The sequence below is a fragment of the Schistocerca gregaria genome, chromosome 1 (assembly GCF_023897955.1).
Source record: "Schistocerca gregaria isolate iqSchGreg1 chromosome 1, iqSchGreg1.2, whole genome shotgun sequence".
Classification (NCBI taxonomy): domain Eukaryota; kingdom Metazoa; phylum Arthropoda; class Insecta; order Orthoptera; family Acrididae; genus Schistocerca; species Schistocerca gregaria.
Genome location: NC_064920.1, coordinates 447,095,239 through 447,106,414, shown reverse-complemented (window position 1 = coordinate 447,106,414; position 11,176 = coordinate 447,095,239).

Here is an 11,176-nt window from a genome sequence, read left to right as displayed (position 1 = left end):
TAAATGAACTCCCTAACAGTAAACAGATTGTTAAGATGCCAGTAAGTGGCTTGAACATTGTAGTAGCAACCGGTAAGACTAAGAAGACAGTAAAACAGGTTCTACCCATAGCATTTAAGGAAGTAGAAATAAGACAGAACTTCTTAGTTATAAATGGACTGAGTGTAGACATATTGGTGGGGGCTGACTTTTTGAATAAATATGAAGGATGGGTGAATTTTTCTACCAATGATGTTATGGTAAAAATTAAGGGTAAACTAATTACTATACCTTTCATCGGTAAGCAGCTATGTGAGGATCCTGAGCAGAATGATTTTCCTATATGTATTTGTAAAACAGAGAAATTCTTGGAGGGCTATAATGAGTACGGTGGCAAAAAAGTAGAGGATCCGTCTGAGCTTGTGAGTGTCAGAAATAGGATCGAGGAGAAATTACTAGAATTAATTGATATTGATGAAGCAAGGAAAAACGATTTAAGACAAATACTAGTCAAACATGCCGAGGTTTTCTCAGATCAACCAGGGCTAGTAAAGGATTATGAGTGTTTTTTGACAGTGCAGAAAGACGCTCATTTCTTCAAAAAACCATTTGCAATCCCAGAAGTACATAAGGAGGCAGTACGTGACTTAATTCAAAATATGTTAGAGTGGGGAATTATTGAAAGGGCTGTTAGTGTGTACAATAACCCGCTAGTCATAGTTCCTAAGAAGGATGGCTCAATTAGACTAGTGTTGGATGCTCGAGCATTAAACAAAATAGTACTACCTGAGAGTGACCGTCCGGAGAATATTGAAGAACTGCTACAAAAGTTTAAAGGTGCTAAGTTCTTTACATCCATGGATGTGACCTGTGGATATTGGAACCGACCGTTAGCAAAGGAATCAAGAAAGTACACAGCATTCTTATTCGAAGGTAGATGTTATCAGTATAAGGTGGTGCCGTTTGGTTTAAATATAAGTGTATGTGCCTTTGTAAGAGCTATGTCGCAGGTATTAGGGGACCATCTACTAAGAAGAATTACAGTGTATGTAGACGACGTTTTGATATCGACACCAACGTGGGAGGAACACTGTATGTTATTGGATGAAGTATTGAGGGCCATAAAATTGGGGGGTATGAAATTGAAGCTAGACAAAACTGAATTTGTGAAGAAAGAAATTAAATTCTTGGGGCACATAGTGAGTGGCGATGGTATCATGCCGGATCCAGAAAAGATTAGAGCAATAAGGGATTATGCTGCACCTACAACACGTAAAGCATTAAAGGGGATGTTTGGTTTGTTTGGGTTTTATAGAAAATTTGTGTCTGGACAATTATTCAATGCACCGTGCCTGCGAGAACTCTTAAAGAAAAATGTAGTTTATAAATGGACTTCTGAGTGTCAGAAGGCGTTTGAAGAATTGAAAGAAGCTCTTATTAATAGTAAGATTTTGAACCATCCCGATTTTTCGAAACCATTTTGTCTGGGATCTGATGCTTGTGGTTACGGGTTAGGAGTTGAACTATTTCAGTTGGAAAAAGAAGGAGAAGAGGAAGTCCACAAGACCATAGCCTTTGCGAGCAGGTCATTGCAACAATCCGAGAAAAATTATAGTATATCTGAACTTGAAGCATTAGCTGTTATTTTCGGCCTGCAAAAATTTGAAGAGCTAATGTGTGACATTAGGCCGAATAATATTTTATTCGACCTGGTCGAGTTTCCAAATCTCACAGACATAGCCATCGAAGAGAAGGAGAGACTGGCACGTATTAATATAAGAAAGAAGGCCCTGGAAAGAAAGAGAAGGCATGACGCAAGAGCTGATCCCACTAGTTTTCAGGTAGGGGATCTAGTGCTAGTGAAAACTAGGGAAAGATCTAAGAAACTTACGTCAGAAACAAAGAAGTTTACCGATGAGTACGTGGGCCCATTTAGAATCGTAGAGAAGCCTCACCCAAATGCTTATAGACTGGAGTTTGTGAAATCACATAAGGTGTTAGGGCTTAGGAACATTGTGGATTTGAAAAGATATGTTCAAAAGAGAGACGTGGCCAGGAGTGAGTAGTTACCTCAGAGAGCTTTGCACTCTTTGCAGAGCTAAGTGCGTGACGAGCACTAGGTCTCGAGTCGTTTGACAATATTTCTTCCACTTTCTTTTCCGTATTGTCAACCTACCTCTTCTTTCATTCAGAACTAAAATTCTATCGTCTTTCCTTCTTCTCTATCGTAGTTTTTAAGTGATAAAGTGTTTAAGTAATGAGTAGGAAAGAACCTCAGTGCAGTATAGGTTAAGCGTAAGGAATGAGTGTAAGAGAAAATCAAAAAGGATTAAGATACCTCAGATAAGTAATAAGTCTCAGTAAAGTAAATGTTTGGCCTAAGGTGTGAGTAATGCCCTTAGAAAGGTAAAATAACTAAGAAATGTAAGAGCCTCAGAAAATATGGTGACGAACATTGAAGCTGTTTGTTAAGTAACAGAACGATATGTTAAGACGTAGCATTAAGCTAATGTTTAGGAAAGGAAATGGAGCAGTACAGCAAAACTGTCTGTTCAATGAAGTCAGAGCCTCAGGAGGTGATTTAGTGGTAAAATGAGTAAAGGTACAGTGCAACAAGGTTGACTGTCAAAGGGGTAAAGGAAGTTAAGTTAAAGGGACAGTGCAGCAGGACTGACTGTCAAATGAAGAGAAATATGTGAGAAAAGGAGAAAGAATGAGCATAGTGTTTGGCTAGCTCGATATTAGGAAAAAGTGAGGCTACGAAGGTGAGTAAATAAAAAGCTTAATGTTGGTAACCAGAGGTGGCGTTTGTTGGTAAACAGAGGAGATGTTTGTAAACAAAAGGAAGTGAGGCTACGAAGGTAAACAGAGCTGAGGCGACGTTGGTAACTCAGGAGGTGGATGTATGTTAGAAAGTATGGGTAACGAGGTTTCGCAGATTAGTAGGAAACGCTTTAACAAATACTAACCTGAGTGTGTGAAGTATGAGTATGAGAGTTGTAAATTAAACCCGAATGTGACTAGAGAAAACCTGATGTTGACAAGAAATTGAAGTAACTCCAGATATGTGAGATGAGGAAAGTACCCATGACATCGATTCCATTTTTGACCAGAGACACACAAAGCTCCCCAAGTTTGTCGTAGAGATTAGTATAAGGATTGTAGTGTTGATAAATGAATAAGTAAATATGTATTTTTCAGTGTTTAATTTATGATACAGGACTACAGGAGATTGCCTGGAGACAGAATTGTAATATTGATAATTTTGTGTATATTTTATATTGTTGTGTATTGTACAGGAACTGGAGAGTCACCAGTGCTGGCGGAGATTTATTATGTATTTGTGAACTATTTGTAGGAATTGTTTTTCTTAGTATTTCTTATGTAACCATAACTTGTTTGATTATGAGATGAAGAAGTAATTAAAGAGTAAATGTGCCACTTCGGTACTGCATTAGGAAAGTCAATTCACTTTTCACTTAAAAAAAAAAAAAAAAAAAAAAAAATTTGAAAATTGTACATACTGTAAAGTAAATTTTATCAAAAATATGAGACTTTAGAGTCAAGCAGATAGCGCCATTTATCGCTGCTGTAGGTTAAGACGTAGCAGTTAGAAAGAGAACTGAGGCCAGCTGATGTTTCAGGTGCGCCGAAGTAAACAGAGGTGGTAGCACGAGACTTGAAATGGACCTCCCAAGCAGGACCCGGTCGAACTACGAGTGCTATCAAAATCTTAAGTGTAAGTGGTAAAAAAGTGACGCTCACCATAGCGATAGTAGTGTTAGTGTGCGTGTGACGTACATCAAGATAGTATTTAGGTTTGTTTTCTCTTTCAGGAATTTGTAAATAGAATTTTGTAATCTGAAAAATTTTTTTGAATGATGATAAAAGTGCATGTTTAGATATAAGATGTTTTGTAGGTCGTCAGCCCTAGGTATAAGTGGATGATTGATGTACAGGAACTATAAATGTTAAATAGCTGTTTGAGTAAATCTTTAATAGAAATTTTTTTAGAAAACTAAAAGTTTGTCATGAATGAAAAAATTTAGTTTCCTCAGGAGGTGTGTGGCGTCGCAACTAGTGCGAGCGCACAGTTTTCTATCAAATATTTACTGTGAAATGTAGACAGACTGTAAAGTAGCCATCAGATTAGCATATGTGCTGTAGCGGGCAGATTACCGGTGTCCGTTCGTCTGACGTCACGACCATATGGCATGTCTGTACCGTGAGAATGTAAGACCTGTGCGCTAACTAGCCGCGTGTATAACGTGGAACTTTCATCTTTAATAACGTCTAACTGAGGAACCTGAGGAAATTAAAAGTTAATATACTAGTTTCTGTTATGAATAAAAATAAGTCATCCAAATTTGAGCTTTGAAACCTGCATATTTTGGAAATTAGAAAAATCTTACAGAAAACGCAAATTTCTACAATTTTCGAGTCTAAATAAAAACCATTATGTATAGATCACCTTCAGTGACCATCCAACTATGAAACAAAATCACCTTCCGTGCTTTTGTATTTATTTGAGAATTTTACTTTTAGAAATTCACCTATAACTTTGTTAAAACCATAAATGTTTTGAATTTTTGTGAACAGTTATTTTATATGAGTAGGTGAGAGTGAATGAGTGTGCCTGAGTGAATGAAAGAGGGACATTCGCCATTCTTTGCAAGTGTATAAAATCTAGGTTGGAACTCGCAAGTGTTCAGACGATGTAACCGTGGGAACAGAGTCGCCAGTGGTTCCCCATCTTAGTGAATGTCGGATGTCCAAGAGTGTATGGTATTGTACAAGCAGCCAGAACGTTCGCGAGTATTTAAATAATTTCTGGAAATAAAGTAAAGTCTAGTTTTCCTTTCGGTTTGTTAAATTATACAGAAAATTTTGTGTAACAAGAAATCATGACGTAAATGATTCAGAAGTCATGACTGGTGCGTGCTAGATTTTGGCGCGAGGCGCACCCAAAGAGTTAATTCTGATTGGCTGTGTGATGTGTGAGCCAATGAGATGCGAGGACGGTTAGCAGACTAGGAGAGTGAGTCGCGAGTGGATGAGGAGTCGCGAAGGAACTGTGATCGAGAAGAGACATGCTTGATGTGTCCTCGCGAATAATGTGTAAAATGAAGTCATAAAACGGCTTCATCGGTTCGGTACTGTGCGATTTGAGACTGGAAGAGTCCAGTAACGCGTAGTGTGAGTTTGAGCGAGTTGTGACTTTTCGTTCCGCGAAAGACGCGAGTAACTTTAATAATTAAAAGCGTGGCGGCACTTCGTAAACTTTTACCAAGTGCTTATGGCGAGCATTAACGTTAAAAAACGAACTATTATTGAACATCGACTGCAAACGTGTATGTTAGAAAATCGTCTGTGTTGCAGTTAAGTAAATTCCGTAACTTTGAAAGCTAATTCTGGCGGGGTTTGAGTGTGGATAGAATTGTGAACTGAACTTTCTTCAAACGTAGATTAGCGGGCTGATGATCAGGCTTAAAGACAATAAAGAGCTTAAATAGAATTACCAACTTCGCGTTCTCGTTTGAGTAAACAATTACTACCATTCCAATAACTCAATTTATTTAGGAAGATTGCTCATAGATTGTATTTCAGCAAACATGTATCGCGGCCTCCGGTGAGCGGCTATTAAATTGCAGTTTCTTCAACACTGCTTTTCTGCAATTTTTCCAGTAGCTGCTATCAGGAGAGGCGAGTGCAGCAACTACCTAAGAAACGAGGTAGGTGGATTTTCTTTCAGGGAAAGGAAACTGCGCGATAAGAGCCTGACCCGTCGCAAAGGTAGGAGTCCAAACTCCTCCTGGTCATCATACTGTAAATTTTTGTGAGCACTTGACGTGAATGTTTTGATGTTTCCTTTAAGACGTTCAAGATCATTATCCAGATAACCTAGAGGTATGTCTCTAACGACCACGATGTCCTAAGTTACATTCAGATTTTTCTGAATTCAGATCAGATGTGACATTTCCTTCCCGTAACTACGTATTCTCTGTGGGCGACTATTTCGGTTCTCCATCAACAAAGATGAGTCAAAACTACGTAACCACCTGCTTAATTACTTGTTAGTCCACCTCTGGAATGAAGTACAGTAACCATTCCGTGTGACATGGATCTATAAATCCTTCAAAAGTGTCCAGAGGTTTTCTGGTACCAGATGTCTTGGCACAGGTCACACAATTCCGATAAATTAAGGGCTGTCGGTTTGTGGACATGGAGATGCCACCAGATACGTTTCAGGTCAGCTGAATTTCATGACAAAAAGGTCAACGTGAGATCACTATCTTAATCCTCAATCCAATGTTAGACGATTCTGGCATTGTAACATGGACAGTTATTCCAGTGGAAGGAGCCATCATCTTGACCGTTCATTAAGGGATGATGTCATGGTACTACCACAGATCCCATGGAAATCGAGATGAATGTCCCTATAGCACGACACTGAACTGGCAGTGTATGTAGCAAGGAACCGTTTTCAGGATGACAGCGTATCCGAAAACGATCATCTACCTGGTGCAACAACAAACGTGATTCATCCGACGAGGTGACTCGCTCCTATTGATCCGTGGTCCAGTCTCGATTATCCTGAGCCTATTGCAATCCTCACTGAAGATGTCGTGGGTTAACGTGAGAACACGTTGGTGAGTAATGCTGCGGAGCCCCATGTTCAACAGCGTTAACTAAAAAGAGTGTTCCGAAACAGTTTTGCAAATACCAGCGTTATACTCTGTCGACAGAGCTGTCACAGGTAGTTGCTCAACTAGCAGGCAAGCCTCCGCCTACTTTCTTTGACGAGGCGTTGGCGCCTAACACCCTGTCGCATACCTGTTGTTTCGCCGTCCATCAGCCATCAGCCACATGCTCACGACACTGTCATGCCTCACGCCGACCTGCTTCACCGTTTCTGAGATGCTCTTTCCCAGGCGCTGAGACCTAACGATCTGCCCTTTATTAAATTAGCCTACATCACTGTACTCCACACTTTGCAGCCCACATCATCGCTGGAATGGTTCTTCGTGGATCTCAGCTCTGCTTACGTACATCTTTTACCATGACACCTACGCGCTACACAACCGGGCGATGTTCAATCCCATGGTGGGCGGTGATCATACTGTTTTCCCTGTGCTGTATAGGTGTCATGTGCGAGGTCGATGACTGTGAGGTAGACTTTTCACCTTTTACGGAAAGAGTTTTATTGACAGCTGAGTAAATGTCAAATTCATAGATTGATAGCACAGTCTTTTCGTTCAGTATTTGTTGATTCTTCTTATATCTAAACGCCTAGTACTTCTAAATCACATGGTTTGCCACACATCTCGAATTTTGACTTGATTTACAATCCCAAATTCACAATTTTTTCGGTATTTTAGAGAGGAAATCCACGACAGCGCCCAAGAGGCCGCCCAGAACCGTTTCGTACTGGTCTCCAGCGTCGAGCTCTTCAGCTGTCGTGTTCGTGCTCGGGGGCGCTGACCAGCTTGCTCCCTGCTCGTTCCCTCTTTCTTCGTTTCCTTGGGAAACATTGCTCTTCTTTCCCAACTCGTTAAAAATGTCCAGAAGTGCAATTTTGTGCAAGGCTGCTTGCCTACTCTTTCTTATGAGGTTCGAACGTGGGTCAGCTGGTCTTACAGTTTTTGCTGTACGCTGATTACCTTCGCTCGAGGCTAATTTGCTTGCACTGCTACTGTTCGTGTTGTTAACGTGTGGTGTGTCCGTGTTTGATCCGAGAGTACTTGCAACCCGACCTGAGGCCTTTATCGTCTCCGGAAATTGTATCCATCTTCCCAAGGCTCTGACAAACGGTGACCCTTCCAAGTCAGTGAACAAATTGACATGGACGTTTTTGCTGTCACCCTTATCATACTTTCCTTCCTTCAGTGAGCTGTTATTTTTATTCTGTCCCTTTGCTTCCTGATTTAATGAAAATCTAAAATTGCTGCCGTCGTTAGTCTTGTGACCCTTCAACATTTTCATCTCCTTCGTGGGAGATTCATGGTCAAATTCGGTTTTCTTTTCCTTTAATTGGGGCTGGTAACGCTTTTTTCTCCATTTCAATGCTCTTCTGTCTTCGTCTTCGCTTGGACTCATCCAGATTATCATTGTCAACTCTTCATAATCGGCAGAGGTGAACGTCACATCGTACCTCACGGGTGAAACGGGCTGATCGAAATACTCTCGTTCCGTTGACAAGAGATCTTCAGAGTCTTCAACTGAGTATTCTTGGGTATGGGCGCCGCCATCTGTTCCTAACGATCGGTAACTCTGTTGTAAAGAGCTTTGCTTTCCATTTTTTTCCAAATCGAAATAGTCATGAGAAATTTCAGCTTCATACTCATAAAAGTGTGTTGGTAGCCTTGACTCCCCAAACGGAAGGAATTCTGCCAAAGAAGAATATCCATATTAATACTACACAACAACTGACGAAATTTGATTTGGCACCCTGTACAACAACTGTTTGCTTATTGCACTCACCTTCATAATCAAAAGGAATGGAACGTTTTTCATTCCCTTTGCTGACAATATGACTGGGACTTCGCTCCCACCTCGACTTCTCACCACCATTAATCACCGTATCGCCGAAAACGGCAGCCACAAGAGACCTTTCTGAATGTAGGCTTTGTTTCGATGTTTTTTTGCCGTCAATATGAATCTTTTTGCTAACGCGCAGGTTTTGCTTTCCACTAGACAAAGCTTCCCAGACACTCTGCTTCTTGTTCGAAATCCCACTCAGGTCCAACAGCCTTCCGACTGCGTCACTGACGTATGCTTTTTGTTCAGAACTCAGAATGTCTGTCAGCAGGTCTTCTACTAGAAATGCAAAAACAATCTCGTCAATAGTTACTTCGCACTCGTGGCAGCGGGAGGCGTCTGTGACCGTTTTCACTATGGCATGGTAGCAGGTGCACAGGACGCCTTCGAGATGCTCAGACCAGTCGTTCTCTGGGAAAAACAGGTGCTCCTCGGACAAAAAGTTCTTCACGATGTAATTCGCTAAACTTTTCCTTGTAGAAGGAGGTGCGCTACAATGGCGTACACTGTCCACCACTTGCCGAGCCCAGAGCGCACACAAAGCTCTAAGTAGCAAGGTGGTGCCGTTTTTGCACTGAAGCGAGCCCCGTACAGTCTTGTCGAGAACTCTTTTATACGCTTGCAGCACGTTGTCCACAACAGCGTCTGTTGACAGTCTTCTACTCTTACCGGCTTTTGAGTGATCTTGCGGATGTGTCTTTGAGGCCATCGAACCAACGAGACTGCGATCAGCTTGAGGGCGGCGCGGCCGGTCTACAGAGGCCGATGTTGTCGAAATTGTCGCGCTGCTGAACGCCTTAGTGTACACGGAGGTGGGCGGGAGAGGAGGTTCTCCCACAAAGTCTAGCAAGATGTCCACTTCGTTGCGGTCATCGTTCAACAGAGGTGAAGTATTAATGCCGCTGAAGAACGCTCTCTCTCTCGTCGGACCTGCGAGAGAATAAGATCCACAATAATTTTATGCAACACTGGTGAAATTTAGCTTTGCAACTAGACAACAATTGTTTGAATCTAACAATGCAGTAGTTACTGACTGTTAGTCATCTAGACTTCCTTCAGCGCTTAGAACTTGATTTTACACATAAAGTGATACATTATCGTCAGGATTTGTAACCTCCTCAGATATACGAGTACACTGAGAGGCCAAAAGCCGTAGGAAGGCACTGGATCTATTGTTAATATGAAGTTCCTTCACTATTTCCCCCGCAAGGCGTCTGAACTGCAGTGATGTACCGAGGAATTGGCTCAGACAGGTGTTGGAATCGTTCTGGGGAGACACTGGTCTATGTATCTCCTAGTGGTACCCACAGTTATTATTGTGTGCTTGCTGTTTAGATTCATCCAGCAAACAGAGATGTCAGCAGCATCCCATCCCATTCGGCTGCCCCAAGAAGAAATTCATGAGAGAGAAAGTGATATGCTCGCATTGTATCCCTCCAGGACACAATTTCGGATATTTCTGCAGAAGCTTGGTTTGCCTCGGGCTCGCAGCTCATGCCGCAGATAAGTGAAATTTGCATACTCCGCGCATGTGCAGTACCATTTCACCGCTGCTGGATATGGACAACTAAAGGAAACACGTTTGCAGTCTGCGCACGGAGTTGTAGCTCACGTGCTTATGTGCGTGCGGTGAATGGGAAAAACAGCTCACTCAAGAAGGGGGACGGGGAAAAGTATCTCTGGATCAGTGCTGACAACACACACACACAGACACACACACACATTATTTATCGCTTACTGCCCACATCTGTACTTCACTTTGATACGCCGATTCCTAATGAAATGCGCCTGTTTGAATAACACAAACTGGATCCATAGCTTGGTGAAGAAATTAGTTATCTGTTATTGGCTCGTCCCTAAAGTTCAGTGCTAATTGTATGTTAATTACGTGATTCGAGTGTTAGCTGACATAGGCGACATAAAAATGAAAAAGCTTGCATACTTTGCCTACTTTCATTCCATAATGTCATATGTCATATGGTATAATATTTTGGGGTAACTCTTCAAGTCAAACAAAAGTTTTCAGAGTCCAAAAGCGGGTAATACGTATTATTTGTGGAGTAAATTCACGGACGTTCTGTATAAACCACTTCAAACAACTGGGTATACTAACTATTGCCTCTCAGTATACTTACTTCTTAATGAAATTTGTCCTAAATAATATATCTCTTTTTCCAACAAACAGCTCAGTTCATACACACAATACCAGGAACATAGAAGGTTTCGACAAGGACTTAAAAGCACTTACTTTAGATCAAAAAGGGGTCCACTAATCAGGAACACTCATCTCAAATAACTTGCCAGCAAACATAAAAAATTTAGTTACAAATAAAGATGAGTTTAAAAGGAGCCTGAAAGACTTACTAGTGGCCAATTCCTTCTACTCCCTTGACGAATTTTTTTTATAGAAACAAACGATGTATTGTATGTATTCATACCATTAGAATTGTTATTTCAGCTTAAAAAATATATATTGACATGTTCCACATCCACGACTATCTCCTCAGCACGGGTCTATGGAACGAAAAACTAATCTTATCTAATCTAATTATTCGCCAGATATCTGGCATTCACAAGAGAAAAGTAGATGCTGAACTTCCCAGTTCTATGTGAAATGGACGGAGGCTATATATTTATCATGCACAAGAGTAAACTTGTT